Below are 16947 nucleotides of genomic sequence, written 5' to 3' on the forward strand. Positions count from 1 at the left end.
TCTCAAATTCAATTACCTTCAATCCTATAGCTGTTGCAGTGACAGCTAGAACTTACACCTGTCCAGACCTCTTATATGCACTAAAGATTTTTCCTTCTTCAGAGAATTCAACATGAAAACACATGCAGCTGGATGAACACACTGTCAGAAGAAGCCCATGACTTGTTGAAAGCTTTCCTGAAGGAGTGCCCTGAATTACACGTATTGGGCCACCATCCTACAGCATCACTGTGCGCCAGATTCCCCGTTAGGGCCCCTGAAAGTTGAGGTTTTACCAAAGCTGTTGGCTTCTTTATTTGATAAAAGTCTTAATCTTAGTATCTGGTTATTTAAAATCTCTCTCCAAGTGTGGATGCTCAGGGGAAAGAGGAAGCAGTTGATGTGGATCAGGAATGTTTAATTTAAGGAGAAACTAAATTTCAACAAATGTTTACTTAAATCACGACAGATCTCCAGGTCTGCAGAGCAGCTGGGTGCTGGTGTTACTGGATGCCACATCCCGTCCAGGAAGCTGCAGTACTGACTCCTAAACTTCCTCAGCCACTCGATATGAGCCTTTCCCATAATACACACAAAAATGATAAGCAGGCAGTCTAGTTAGCACCGCCTTTGACACTCTAGCTCTTTTCCATTCAAATGCACGGGGTCAGGGGAAGAGAAGATGCACCCCCAGCGGACGCCAAATCTGTGGCATTTAAACCTAACCCATGACTAATGATCACTAATTATTAGCTAACCATACTCACTTGAAGAATATTTTTCTTAGAACTGGAAGTTCATGGTAAAATAACTGGCCATGTATACTTTGGAAGCTTCAAAACATCTAAACATTTAAGAAGTCACCCCAATAAACTTTAATTTGAAAACAAAAAAAGAGAGAGAAGTTCTAGTAAGTCCCCAAAAAGTTGACTGATGACCTTTCCACCTCTACAGGGCATGCAGCAAGCATTGTCCTGAGTGACAAAATCTACACCTGGTGATTCTCCTGAGGGTGATTCTCACCTAACACTTCCCAGACGTTGGGCCTCAGTATTTTTACAAAGGAACTGTCAAAAGAAGGTTACAAAAATAGAGTGCATTTTAAGGGTTTACATTTAATAAACTAACACATAAACTTAATACAATGTAATTGTGCCCAAAGTAAGTTATAACAATTAATTCCGGCTGTGTAGTATTATAATGAGACAACTGTATAGATGCACAAAAAACATGTCTTCTTTCACTCCCAGTCTCGATCTCTGTGACAATATGTATAACTTCATTTACATTTAAGACAAAAGTGTAAACTTGATGCGTTTTGTGACATGAGGCCTAGGCCAACACCAACGGACTCCTGAGGAGTCATCCGGGCCTAGATAGACTTCGCTCTTTCTGCTCTCAAACAAACACAATGGATCGTATTTTTAAATTTTTTAAAGGAACAAGATGATTAAATTTGATGACAGAGGCCCACATGTTGGCAGGATTCTTTTTTTTTTTTTTTCATCTTTGCTAAGGTTGCAATATCTCTGGTCATGCAATATCTTGTCATGTCATGATATTCAGGACTGGCTCTCTGACAGTGGGGAAAGAATAATAGCTTTTGTACAGGAGGCTTAGCAGCCATATTTCCCTGGCTTCAGGGGAATAACTCATTTTTTAATCTGCAAATAGAGGACTGAGATGAGACATCAGCTTCACGCAAACTTGCTGTACGTCAGGGTCACTTTGGGGATCATTTTGCAGCTTAAGGGAAATTTTACAGCAGAGGTGAAAGTCCAGGGAAGAAAGGGATCTAGATAGCAATTGAAACTTGGGTGACGATGAAGGCTAGTTTGACACCACAGCTCCCGTATGCAAATTACAGACCCAGCTGCAGTAGGTGGTGCTGAAATGTGAGAGGTGGAGGACTCCATCCTCTTCAACAGGTGACAGATAACGTGAAACCACACTGTGTCCTGGCAGTGTGGGGCTTCGTCATCTTACTCACTCCTAACGCAGCAGCCTGGTATCGAAAGTTGGAGGAGGCTTCCCTGCCCGGCTCTTTAAAAGTAAAGACAGCCTAGACTGCCTTTGTTCACGAGTTAGTCAACAGCACTCAGAATCAAATCCAGTAAGTCTGGTGTCTTGCTAAACTAGTCAAAACAAGAAAAGGATGCTATGTTGGAACATTCTCCTCGATTAATAAAGAGCTGCAGTTTCGTTTCTCCTCAGCACCATCCCCCCGTCATTCATTCACATATGCACTCAATCAGCAGAGGAACCACAGGGATCTGACACGCTTGCATTGACTATGTACTACTGATGGTGCTAGTTACAGTGTGAGGAATACAAAACCATCGGGTTTGACTTTTTCCTGCAGAAACTCACAGTCTAACTAAAAATAATGTATAAAAATAAGTAGTTGTGTTCCTTAGGGTTGGATGCAATAATGGAGGTGAGTACTTGATAGAACATGGGCTCAAAAGAGGGAGACAAGGAATCTGCTTAACTGCACTCTTCACAAAGGCTGATATCTGTGTGCCAGGCACTGTGTTAAATACTTCACCTCCTTTAGCTTATTTAATTCAATGACGATCATTTGGAAGATTAGAAAACCAAAGCTCCAAAAAAGCAAGTAACACAACCAAGGCCATGAAACTAAGAAGAGGCAGAGCCAAGATACATGTCTAGGTGGGTCTTTTCAGTTCTCTGATTCTCCTCATCAAGTGACTGATTGCGAGGGCAAGCATGTCACTGCCCAGTACATTTGGCCTGGGGGTAGGGTCACATGGATTAGGGATTAGCGTTGTGTGGAAAGGCTGAGCCAAGGACAACTCCTGCTCCTGGTTGCAGAGGGAACTGGATGGAGGAGGCAGCCCTTCCTTAGGACTGGCATGAACTCTGACCAGCACCCTTCACCTCTTTTTCTACTCCTTTCAAGGGGTCCAGGTGTCCTTGTCCCCAGCCTCATCTCCACCCAGGAAAGGCCTTTGGGACACTATAGGGCACCAGTGTTGGTGGCCAAGGGGATTTTTGTCTTCCTTCCTTTACATGATATCTATTTCCTCTTTTTACCCTTGGCAGATTCAGTAGAGAGAAAAATGTCTCTTCAATTAAATGTTGTGACTCCTACTTAATTTTCCAAGAGCCCCCTACTTCTATCATTACAGTCTTCATAGAAAAAGGTCTAGTGAACAATCAAATATCTCTATGAATTTGGGTACATACTTTATTCTACTGTCTCTTACCACTACTCCACCCTTGAGATATAAGACAAACTACAATTTGAAAGAGTAGTAGGTCACTACAAGTGGGTGGGTGGGGAAGTAGATTGGTCCTGACCCTCAGGGATTCTAGTGCCACACCTGCTGCCCACCTCTGGGAATCACTCTTCTGGTAGGAAAGTATTAGCACCTTCATATTCCAGTCAGCTAAGTTTAGCCTTACAGGGGTCCTGCCTTCTATATTATTGACAATGCTGGTGCAGCTGAGATAGCATACCAGAAGAATTATTTTAAAACCTGTAATCTTTTCTTATTCGTCCTTGGCATGTGTGTCATCCGTGGAGTTTCTCCCCAGAACTACCTACCTGGCTGTTGGTCCTTTAAGCTCCGAGTTCTCTCTGGCCCAGATTTGGATCTGGCTCCATGTTCATACTTTTAATCTGTTCTCATGTATATCCTCTTTCTCCACTTCTTTCCTGGGTTAACCTCATATGCTCTGCTCACTCCTCCCCCAACCTTCCCATCTCAAACATACATAAACAAGGACAAAACTGAGCCCTCCCATAGCAATCACTGCTCACCACCCTTAAAACCACTAAATGAAGTCATGTAGGTACATCAAACCAAGGGAGACTAGGTTAGACAGGTCCCTTTTACAACAACCAGAAATGAAAATTACCCCTCATGGTTGAAGCAACATCTGCTGAGCCTCTTCTATTTTCAGTCTGTCTAAGTTTCTATTTCAGGATCATGTGTCTGGGAAGGCTGAAGATTACTATGGACCATATACATTTGGTAATTTACAGAAGTTCTTGCAAAGATCTTGCTTTGATTGTAGGCAGGGTGGAGGAAATTGTTGAGAATTATATCTAAGTTCTGCTTCCTGATTCCAGGGCCAAGCACCAAGTACTTTTCATGTAGATGGTATTTGGCAAATGTTTGAGAGGGATTGTTTGCTTTTCTAGAGTCACAGAGAGACTTTGAAAGATATTCATGTTTTCAACTGGCTCAAGCTGTCTAATGTTCCTTTTTCACCAGTTAGACATAGGAAGTTAGGAAGAGGTTTGTTCAGCTCAATAGACAGCACATAGACACACCGCCTGAGCCTCCATCAGAAGAGGAACACTGCTCGTCTCCACTTCGTCATTGCCCTAAACACCTACACGTATATTCCCCACACTCACATCTTCCACATACCAAAAGTTCATGACCCATGGAAATGCTCTATGAAATTTGTTGATGATGGAAGTACACAGAGGACAGTTTTTATTAAAGGGTAATCACAGCTCCTCAGGGTTTGCAGGGAAGTTCCAAGTCAGAGACCTTTGCATTGAGTGGCTCCAGGAGACGGTAAAATATATATTTAATTCAGAAGCGAATAACCTCCCAAATTTATATATAAATTGCTAACCACTTACCACAAATCAGAAATGTCCCTTTAGAGAATGTCTCTTCTTTGTCTTTAGAAACCAGTTTCCACAGGAGGAAGAAACAGTCAAAGGTAAAGCAGAGTCTTTCTCTTCCAGCAGAACAATGTGTGGGCCAAGGTCAAAAGTGCTTATTCAAGTTACCATCCCACTTCAAAGAAGCTGATGGTTGTGGGGGATTCACAGAGGCAATTTACGGGAAGTTTGAACTCTTCACTAATTGCAGCCAATAGAAGTTTTATGCCTTTTAAAAAAAAATTATTTTAAATAGAATTGCACATGGCATAATGATTTAATAAAGCAAAACACAGTATCTAAAGGTTGATCATAAACTTACCTCTAAAAGGCCTAAATAATGCATTCTCTATGAACACAAGACACATTGTAATTCCTTCCTTTTCTGCTCCTGGTTTTAAAACCAAACAGCGTAAGTTCTGTTGGCATGACAGTAGCCCATGAATTATCCCCTCTCCCGCAGAGATGCCACACACTAATTCTATGAGGTAGGATTCATATAATAGCATTGTGCAATATTTTTGTTTTGTGACTAGAAAGGGCATGTTAAAAGCTTTTTATGCCATATAAAGTCTGTCCATAACAAATGCTACCTGTCTCATATTCTGTGCTATACATATATCATATAAGGTGTGATCAACAAATACTGTGAATGTTTAAATAAAAAAATATTACAGTAAAAGACACATTGCCATTAATCCTCCTCAAAACACTCCCCCTTGCTTCAAACACACTTATCCCATCATTCTTGCACTTTCTGAAGCAGTTCTGGAAGTTCTCTTTCGTGAGAGTCTTTAGTTGTGCTGTAGTGGCTGCCTCGATGTCCTGAGTCGATTCAAAACGTTTACCGTTCATCATCATTTTGACTTTGAGGAAGAGCCAGAAGTCGTATGGTGCCAGATCCGGTGAATAAGGTAGATGAGGACACCCTGTAATGTTTTTATTTAACAGAAATTACCATACCAGAAGCGATGTGTGACAAGGAGCCTTTCCATTGTGATCACAAAATACGGTGACCGCTGCTACTGAGTGCCATCCAACGGAAAGTCAGGGATCTTCAATATGGGAAGTGGCGAGTTGACCCTTAGTAATAGTGTATGATAAGTTTCAACTTGTTTGGTTCAGTCAGGAGGGTCTCAGCTATGGTTGAGAGAAGGTGTGTTTTAAAGTGAGCCATAAATCATCCTCCATCATGACAATGCTCCATGTCACACATCACTTCTGGTATATGGCAATTTCTGTCAAATAAAAATATTACAGTGTGTCCTCATTCACCTTATTCACCAGATCTAGCTCTGTACAACTTCTGGCTCTTCCCCAAAGTCAAAATGATTCAGGACATTGAGGCAGTCATGACAGCACAACTAAAGACACTTATGAAAGAAGACTTCCAGAACTGCTTTGGAAAGTGGCAAGAATGATGGGATAAGTATGTTCAAAGTGAGGGGGAGTATTTTGAGGGGGATTAATGGCAATGTATCATTTACTGTAATATATATATATTTTTTACTTAAACATTCACCATACTGTTTGATCACATCTCATATACTCATATTATCTGTGGCTGGTGTCACCATATTAGGAATGGTTCTCAAACTTGAGAAAGAATCAGTATCCCTTGGGAAGTTTTTAAAAATTGAGCCGTAATTGACATATAACAATGTAAAAGTTTAAAGTGTACAATGTGTTGATTAGATACACTTATATATTGCCAAATGTTTTGCCAAACTGCAGCATTAGCTATCATCTCCATCACATCACACAATTATCATTTCTTTTTGTGGTGAGAACATTGAAGATCTAGTCTCTTAGCAACTTTCTGTACTGTTAAGTATAGCTGCTATGCTATGCAGTAGATCTCCCCCACCTGGGGACATTAACCAGGCAGCTTCTCTAGTGTGAGCCCCAGATATTCAGATGCAGTAAGTTGGACTCTGGAATCCACATGTGCATAAGTGCCCCAGATGGTCCTGACGTATATAGGACCCAGGCCACAGTTTGCACAGCTCTGCACTGGCTTCCCACCCATGTCATTCACCGTGGTGTCTCTCATGCACGTAAGTGCCTGGCACATAGTCAGTATGCAACAAATATCTGCTGAATGATGGACTTTAGAATTAGGTTACTTAGTTGAGAGTTTGTTCATCTCTAACTGATCACTTAACCTCTGAGCTCCATATTTTCTTATCCCTGTGTATCTGTCTACACAGGGTTCTGGGTTGTCAGTGACAAACGAGCAACAGCAATAAATAAAAACAATTCTGGCTACCTGAAAAAAACACTGGGAGGATGTTGGATAGACCATGGAACCCAAAGGAAGGCTGCAGAATCAGGGGGCAGTCCAGTTAGAATACAAACTTTGAATCATTCAAGATTTAAAGTTTTGGTGACAACACTGAGGTTGCCCTCCGGTCTTGTGCCCTGACTGCCAGAAGCCTTATTTGATTGCATAGTGAAAATTAAGACTTTACTGCCCTTCAAGACTCACACAATAGGAGATCTCTCCAAAACAAGAACTTTTGAATGCTGTGCAGATAAACGCACATTACAGTATGATTAGCTCCACTTTAAAGATGGAGGTTAATAACTGACAAACAAGTGGGTAGAATTGTGATTTTAACTCAAATCTTTCCTCTTTCTAGACCACTCTTTTTAGGCTCTGTCCTTTCATCATTGCCTTCGACTTTGGTAGTCTCAGGCAATTCTTTTCCTGCATCCATTCTTCCAAACCAAGATAAGAAATTCCTGGCCAGAGGAGATTAGTAGAAGTTGAAAGCTTGCCTTATTTCCTTGACTGTGTGCTGTTATGAATCACTTGCTGATAAAACAAAGCTGTTTCTAAGTGAAAATTAAACATTATAAGAGCCAACTAGGCTTGAAAGAGTAAAGAGAATTACCTCCAATTTACAGTAAAAAGGAGCAATAACCATTGCCTCACATCACCTCGTATGTGTCCTCTGTTGGGAGTCATACCAAAGTCAGAGATTTGTCACTGAAGCTGTCACAATAAATGAATGGACATTCCCTTGAGACCTAGCCATTAAAAATAAAGCTAAAAAATTACTGTGGCATTGAGGAAGTTGACCTCAGGAATTACATTAATGGGAGTGCATAAATGGAGCAATGAAGAGATAGTAAGTCTCAAAATTATTTTATAGTTTATGAAGCACTTTCACATACATTAATGTCTTACATCATCCCTATGTAGACAGGTTTTATTTCCCTTTTCAAAGGAAGCAAATTTGGAGCACAGAGTTTAAGTAGCCAGTTTAAGAGCAGTGAGCTTTCAAATCTACATTTCCTGATTTCAGTGAAAACCTTGGAATGTTTGAAGCAAAGGGTATCTCGTACAAAGGAATGTGTGCCGCAGAGGTATTACCAGCTGGGCAAAAAATCTCTCTTCAACCAGTAGAGAGGAGGGCAGGACAGGTGCTACCCCAGATGTGGGAACAGACAGAGAGCTGCTTGGAAATGAGAGGACAGGGGTCTCTCTAACCGTTATCAGGGACTGAACCCAGAGACTGGGCTGGGTGAGAGGATAAAGAAGGGCAGTGCTATTCTCTGAGCAGCAGCAAAAGGTGCGCATTGCTTTTACATGACGTGAAATTCATACTGAAAGCCATGTCAAAAAACAAGGCTTAGAACTTCCAGAACTATGTTGAATAAAAATGGTGAAAATGGGCAGCCTTGTCTTGTCCCTGATCTTAAGGAGAACGGTTTTAGCTTTTCTCCATTGAGTTGATGTTAGCTGTGGGTTTATCATATATCCCTTAACTATGTTGAGATATGATCCCTCTATTCCCACTTTGCTAAGAGTTTTTATCATAAATGGCTGTTGGATTTTGTCAAATGCTTTTTCTGCATCTATTGATATAACCATATGATTTTTATTTTTCATGTTGTTAATATGGTGTATCATGTTAATTGATTTGCAGCCACAAGATTGCCACGGGGATATGAAAGACAGTTTGGGAATATAATCAATAATGTTGCAAAGATTTTGTACAGTATCAGATGGACACTTGTCTTATTAAGGAGACCACTTCATGGACAGTGTAGATGCCTGATCACTGACTGCACTGTACACCTGAAGCTGAATAATATTGAATGTCAACATATATATGTATATATATATACACATATATATCCTGTGACTATATATGTGTATATACTATATATGTGTATAGGATGAGGAGTACAGCATAGGAAATAGAGTCAATGGAACTGTAACAGCTGTATATGATGTCAGAGGGGTAGTAGATTGGGGGAGGGGGTTATCACTTTGATAGGGGTATAAATATATAACTATTACATTGCTTTGTACACATGGAACTACAAAAAAAAAAAAAAAAAAAAGCAAGGCTGCTTTTCCTTAAGAAGTGACAAGTGACATCTGCCTCTTGGCAATACTTCCTGCAATGCAGGTGCTTGGGAGCTCAGCTTAATGGTAAGAACTCTGGGTTTTAAGTTGGAAGAGCTAGATATGAGTGTCTCAAGAGCCTATCAGAGTGAGTTATAAAGAGGAGGACAGGGGTGAGCTTTTAGACAACTAGATTCAGGTCCACAGAGACCCAGTTTCCCCCTCAGCCCTGGAAACCTGGGTCTGCAGACCCCCTCACGGGTCTCGAGCCCAAGACAAAGGCCCTCACAGCATCCCTTCTCTGGAGAACAAGGGCACTGGAGCCAATGTGTCTCTTCTTTCCCAAACAGGGACAATAGTAACAATGTTGAGACCGTGGGCTGCTCAGGGATTCCACTGGTACTTGAATCAAAAATCATCCATTTTGTTAGCTTTGTTATTAGAGCTATGGGCAGCAACATAGCTCAGAAACTTCCCTCTGGCCATCCTCTTGGAGAAAGAAGCACTGCCCACCCAGGCCTCTGCTAAGATGAATGACAGGGCACAGAATCAACCCTTCATGTGAAAGAAGACTATTAGTAATTTTTGCTCTGGCCTCCTTGTCAAGGTGCATTGCTGCTCTTCTGCAATGGCCTTTGGTGAGGAGGCTGCTCTGTCATCCTGAGCCTTCACAGTCTTCGAATTTTACTATTATCTGCAGAACAGTTCAAGGAAATGGCCTTCTTCCCAGATCTCTGTCCCACTTCCTAAGACAATGTCCCTTGGGTTCCAAAAAAGCCTGCTTCTGTCCAGGGATGTTATCGCATGGAGCCTCCTCAACTTGGCATCCCAACCCTCTCTTAATGGCCCTAAATGGTCTTTCAGCTTGAATTGGGATGGAGAATTGACCACCCCCATGCTACTCCTTTACTGACCTAGTCATACTCAAAATATTGTGGCCCATATTTTGCGAACAAAGCAAAATTCCTTTACATGTCACCGAGGCAGACAGAAAGTAGTGTAACAGGAAATATAGTGGGATTTTTCCTGGTATGTGCTAAGAGCTAAAGCTGACAAGCAAACGTACTAAGAACATGTGTCCATTATGAAACTGAGAGTTGATAGCAAGCATGGTTAGGTATTAGATCACAGAGTCTAGAGATACAGGCATGGGATTCAACTAAATGTTTCAAATGCTTTGGTTGTCATGTAGCTTATAGTCAAAGACTAAGAAAGATGTCAGAGGGGTAGTAGCTTTGAGGACATGGAGTAAGGCAAGAGATGAAATCGGAGAGGAGGCCAGGATCCACATAAGGACTTACCCACATAAGAATAATGAGAAGCTTTTGAAGCAGAGCAATGACATGATCAGCTTTGTGTTGTGACAAGATGACTGGCTGTAGTGTGGAAAATGATTGGAGGAAGGGTGGGAAGAGAGCAGTTAATGCACTATCATAGTAGTTCCTACAAAAGACGATGGTGGAAGGCTCAGGTCCAAGATGGTGACACAGGAGGCTCCTGAACTCACCTTCTCCCACAGACACAACAAATCTACAGCTGTATATGGAACAATTCCCTCTGAAAATTAGATAAACTGCTCTCCATAACAAAGGATAAAAGGACCACATCAAGATAAGTAGGAGACACAGTCTCACAAAAAACAAGAAAAAACAACAAAAACAAAAACCCCACCCCTGGTGGGACAATACACAATAAGGAGGGATCTCACCAGACACACTTCTTCCAGAAAAATGAGGGGTTGGTGCCCCACATCAGGCAGTCCATCCCCTGGGATCTGCACTAGACAGATGAGCCCCCAAAGTGTCTGGCTTAGAAAACCAATGGGGCTGCCATCCAAGGGTCCAAAAATACTATAGAAAACTAAGATGCCACTCTTAAGAGCTCATGTTTGGTCTAATTTGCCCCAAGACCCAGTGAAAACACAGCAGTTTGAAAAGTGCCTGGACTATATGTGAAAGAGATTCATTTGCAAATCTAAAAGCATCAGATTATCAGATGCTCCTGGAGGGGCAGGGGATAGTTGAAATGCTCCCCAGAGATAGAGACACTGGTGGACACCAATATTGCACTCTCCACCTAACCTGCTAGCACAGGCAGACGACTCTGATGTGGCACTCTCCCATTTATTTGTTAGGACAGGCGGGGGTGAGCAGTTGTGACACTATCCCACTGCCTTGCTGAAGCTGGAGAGTGAGGGCATTTGCAGCACTTCCCTGGTCCTTGGCTGGGGCAGGCAAGCCCAAGGATTGTGGCATTCTCTTGCTCCCTGGCTAAAATCTGCAAGTGTGGCTTGCCTGCACTCTGGCTTGGCTTGGCGAGTGTGAGACGCCACAGCATTCTCCCACTCCCAACCTAAAGCTGTATGCACACACAGACAAGGCACTCTCCTGCTGTATTGCTGAAGCCTGCAGTCAGGGCATTTCCCATCGCCTTTCTGAAGCAGGCGAGACTGCCCTACCCATTACACTCTCCAGCTGCCTTGCTAATGCCAGCGGGCAGGCACAATCCACACATGGGATACCCCTTGATCACCTGGCCCTGGTAGTCAAGGGGGCTGGTGCTCCTGGGACAATCACAATAAAAAAGACAGTTCTTGGAAGGCCATCATGCTGAGGGCACTGCAGAGACCGCAGACTAAAACACAACCCCAGCCTTCTTGTGAAAAGGCCTGCTTACTTAGACTGGAGCTTCAGCCTGAGGGACAAGCTTCCAGTCTCCCACATATGCACAGGCTAAGGAGGCACAGCCAGGAAAGTAAGCAGGGAGACACTGCCCTTGCATAGCTCCTTGGCTTCACTACAGCTCAAAGAGACTTCCCAGAAAGGAGCTTATACATTCATCTGGAGCCCCAATTTTTGCAAATGTCACCCAGGGGACACCTCTAGATCTCCTGATCTGGAGGCCAGTACGTATTACAATCGAAACCTTACAGGACTGTATATATTTGCATACTCTGAAAGCTGCTGCCCGAGGTTCTGGCTTCCAATCAGCTTGAAACTAAGTGTTAAATGAGATTCTTTCCCTTGGAACATTGACAGGTCTTGGCACATCCTCAACAATGAGGGCATATCAAGAATAAACTAGGCTACTTAGACAATCACACAGGTTCAAGAAACAACCAAGAGCTATGACAGGTTGAACGAGAAGGATCATTACCTACACAAGGCAATTTTATCATTTACTAAGACTTAGTCTTCAAGACTAAGAGAGGTGATCATTTCTTAAAAAAGAAAAGAATAAAAAAAGAAAGAAAATAAACAAATAGAGTTCAGCAAAATGAGGAAATAGAGAAACATGTTCCAAACAAAAGAACAAGACAAAACCCAGAAAAAAAAACCATAATGATACAGAGATAAGTAATCTACTTGATAAAGAATTCAAAGTAATAGTCATAAGGACGCTCAGAGATAAGTAATCTACTTCTAGTTATAAAATAAATAAGTCATGGGATGTAATGTACCGCATGGGAAATATACTCAATAGCGTTGTATGAACTTTATAAGGTGACAGATGGTAACTAGACTTATAGTGGTGACCATTTCATAATGAATAGAAATGTCAAGTCTCTATGTTGTACACCTGAAACTATTATAATACTGTATGTCAATTATACCTAAAAAAAAGGACATTGGTGGCTTGGAATAAGAGGTGGCAATGAAAGTGGAGAAAAGTAGACAAAGCTAAGACACTTTAACAGATACAAATAGCAGTTATTGGAGACGCAGTAAATATGGGGACTAAGAGAGATGAAGGAATTAAAGATGATTTACTGGTTTCCAAGCAACTTGGTGAGTGATGATACCATTTACTAAGAGTGGGAATACTTGAAAAAAGAGCCGATTTTGGAGAAACTAAATTCAGTTTTAAACATGATTGGTTGGAGGGACTTAAGCACCCTCTATGAAGACATGACCAGCAGGCTATTGGATAAATGTGAGTGGACTTACATCTAACTCTGAAGCAGGGAAGAGACATGCTTGCTTAGGGAGAGAGTGCACAATGAGAGGAGGAGCTTGATGTCTGGTTAGACGAAGAGGAGGCACTGGCCAAGGGGTGTGAGACCAAGAGGATTACTTGGGGGGCCCCTGAAGTCTAAGGATCAGCAGATATTAAAAGAACGAGTGATAGGCCCAAAACTTTCAAAATGAAATAGGACTGCTCTTGCTGGAAAATGAAACCACTGACTTATTATAAGATCCAGGATTCCATGCATGGTTACAACATAAAGACGTGCTAAATGAAAAAAGCAGATGATGAAATAATCTGTACGTGATGGAGTCCGAGCAGGAGCTGGAACAGGGTGACTATTTGGTTCATTCTCACTGTCTTGTTTTAAAAGGCTGGAAAACTTGACCGTCACTTTGACATTGGTATGTGGTAGCCTTATTGTTCTCAGAAACCTTTCTAATCACAGAAGGTTCACACCCAGCTGCTGCTGAGGCCTAACATGCTTGCATGCCAGACAACTGATACACAATCTGATTTTGCAACCTCTGGGCCAAGAAGTTGGATTTGGACCAGAATTTATTGGATTACTTCAGATTTTTAGGGGTTTTTTTTCCCCTTCTTGGTTAACATTTGAATCTAATAAAAAAAAAAAAAAAAACAACTCAAACTCCACAATATTAAAAAAAAAAGCAATAAACCAAATCAAATAAGTGAGTTGAATGTTGAAATAATGTTCAACTCAGCTCTCTTGTCAGCAAAGCAGGATTACCTGAGGATAGGCCTTTCCCTTTCTGCAAGCTCTTTTTATAAGTAATACTGTCACCTAGCGGTCTTCTGGCAAATCACCCTCCTAATATATAGAAAAGGAGTCCTAGATAGCCACATTTTAGGTTTGTTTGGGATTGACTGTATTTGAGTTGAACTTGAATAAAACTTGAAATATGAATTTAACTACCTTTGAGAAATACCTTTTCCACAGGTATAGGTCTTGAAACCATTGTCTGGCAAACACCAGGCTGTTGTAAGCAATTCAGCCGAGATGAAAATAATGTTAAAAGGTAAAACACCTGCTTTGTAAAACTTCAGTACATTTGTAACAGATACAAACCCTCACGGGTATCTTCTCAGGGAAAGAAGATCAATATTTTTGTTTCAGGTGGGTAAAAATAGAGTGTGGGTGATCACTTTCAAAGTGGGACAGCTTTTTGACCAGAGGACATTTAAACTTAAGGAATCATCTATGTCCAGTGGAAACCTAAGTGACATTTTCATTCATGTCAGGAGCTTCAATTCCAAATCAAGCCAAAGTTGCTTCTGAAGAAAGATGAAATCCTGCATGATAAACTTATATATTTAAGAGGGTAGACCTCATGTTAAGTGTTTTTACTACAATAAAATAAAATAAATGAAATAAGAAAACAACAAAAATTACACATTTTGTGTTTTCACAATAAAATATATCTGACATTTATTGAATACTTTCTATTTGCCCGAAACACACTGTTATGCTCCCTACACAACCCTCTAAGAAGCTATTACTGTTGCCAGTAACTCCTGTTGACATAGAAAGAACTAAGCCTTGGGGATGTAACAAGGCACATAAGTGTTGGAGCTGGGAATAAAAACCCAAATAGTCTGATTTCAGAACCTGAGCTCTTACCTGCCAGGTTAGAATACTTCTCTGTTGTGCTGAAAGGTATATGGAAGCAAGTATATGTCAGATTTTCAGCAGGTTGGAAGATTTGTTAACAGAATAGAGTAAATTTCTGTTTTCTAGTTGAGTTGTTTTGTAAATGACATGAAAAAAAATGTTCTCAATTTGGTCATAGTGACATTTGTCTTGTCTCTTGTTTTATTACAAACTACTTAAAATTTTAAGAATTTTATTCCTAGAATCATTTTAAACTTTACCATGGGCCCTCTGTTCAATGTCTATTGGCTAGCTAGATTGGTAGATACCTTGACCAGGTATGCCAACTCTCAGTGACATTTCTCTTTTTGATATCTTGAGAGAGCATTTCCGTGTTATTGTTACTGCTCTGCGTTTAGCTGTCCTGTCCGCTTTCACTAATATGCACATTATACTCTGAGGAGATGATTTATGTAAACATTTCTCTGAAGATAAGTTGAATACACGAGTACACATGGCTCATGCTACAGGAGACCAGTGCTTCTCAAACTTTAAGGTGCATTAAAATCACCTAGGAATCTTGTTAAAATGCAGGACCTGAGATTCTGCATCTTTAATAAGCTCTCACGTAAAGCTGATAGTGCCAGCCTATGGCCCACAATTTAAGTACTAAAGGTACTCAAAACTACCCAGTTTTTCTAGTCTAGAAAGAAAACCTGGTTTGATTTCAAAGTCAGGGAAAAAATTCTTCTCATTTTCACTATTTTTATATATCTGGTCATAAAATTCAGGTTTGCCATAAATCAATTTATATGTTTGCAAACAAAGGTATCTATAAAAACTATTTAACAAATAAAATGTTTCCATGTGGGACTTACATCTATTTGTTCAAAATATTTTTCTTCTTGACTTCCAAGTTTTTGAAATTCATATCCCTCCTATAAATGAGATCATGGAGTCATACTTGAAACTTCTAGAATCATCTGGCTATCAGAGATCTGTGCAATCTCTAATCCCATCTTGGGGCATGCAGGTGTAAATTTCCTTGGTCAGATTAAACTACATCCAGAACTCTGGGCATTAAAAGGAGCAAAATCAAATTTTAGAATTGCTTTGGAATTAGTTCCTTGATCTGGAAGCCCTATTTTAATAAGAGCCAATTGTGGAATTTCCTAGATTTATTCAGGTCCTATTTCAGGTGCCTTTGTTCCTACACTCTTTCTGTTATTGTCAGCATCTCTCATTTTTGTTCTAACAGGGAGATGCATAGTACATATAATAGAGGCAAATGACATGTGGGTGCCAAGATCAAATTGCAAAAGAGTGAAATGAAAGTGATATAGTCTGATATTGACCATTTTCAAAAAAAAAAAAAAAAAATTTTGTTGCCTGCCATTTCAATATAAGGGACCAGAATACTGTTATGCAGTCTGGGTATGAATTAATGGAACAATAGTGTCTAGGACAAAAAAAGTAACGGCTTCCTCTACTTTGTGTTGGCAAAGCCATGCTTGGGATTGTATGGTATTTGGATGTATGTGCATACCAATGTGTGTGTGTGTGTGTGTGTGTGTGTGTGTGTGTGTGTGTCGGAGAGAAGTTATGGGAAAGCAGAAGAAAGGCCAGTCATGATTTAGGACATTGAAAAAGTTCAACAGGTTTCAAAAAGGTAAACCAAATGGTGGCTTATATTTTTGAAAATAAGTTATGATGAAAAAAGATGGTGAGAGAGCTTCAAATTGTGTTATAAGTTAAAAAAGCATAGGGTATTTACCTCTGAAGTGTGTTAGTAATACCTATGGAAGTTGAAAAATAATGAATGTGAACTATAATTTAATGTAGATATAATTACAGGTAGAGTACAGATAAGGAATAGAGTCAGTGGAACTGTAACAGCTGTATACGATGTCAGGGGGGTAGTAGATTGGGGGCGAGGGGTTATCACTTTGTGAGGGGTATAAATATCTAACTATTACATTGTTTTGTACACCTGAAACTAATAATAATGATAAAAAAGACCTATTGAGGATGGATGGATGGATGGAGGGATGGATGGATGGATGAATGGATGGATGGATGGATGGGCTATCTATTGAATTCATTTGATGTGCTATGCACTCTGCTGAGACCTCTACATACACTAGATGATTTTATTCTCCAAACAATCCTTTAAAATTATCATCCTCATGTGAAAACCAGTAAATATGAGGCATAGATAAGTTAAGTGATCTGTCCAAAGTCATTGGCTAGGTGACGCCATAGTTTGTGCTCATAACCTCTAGTTTATAACCCTGTGTGACAGACAGTCAGAGAGGTTCACTACTCAGATCTCCCTTAAAGAAATAACTTGCTGGCCAGCTGTGAGACGTGTGGTTAGCCAAC

This window comes from Rhinolophus sinicus, chromosome 1 (assembly GCF_057876585.1).
Source record: "Rhinolophus sinicus isolate RSI-liver-muscle chromosome 1, RSI-T2T, whole genome shotgun sequence".
Lineage (NCBI taxonomy): Eukaryota > Metazoa > Chordata > Mammalia > Chiroptera > Rhinolophidae > Rhinolophus > Rhinolophus sinicus.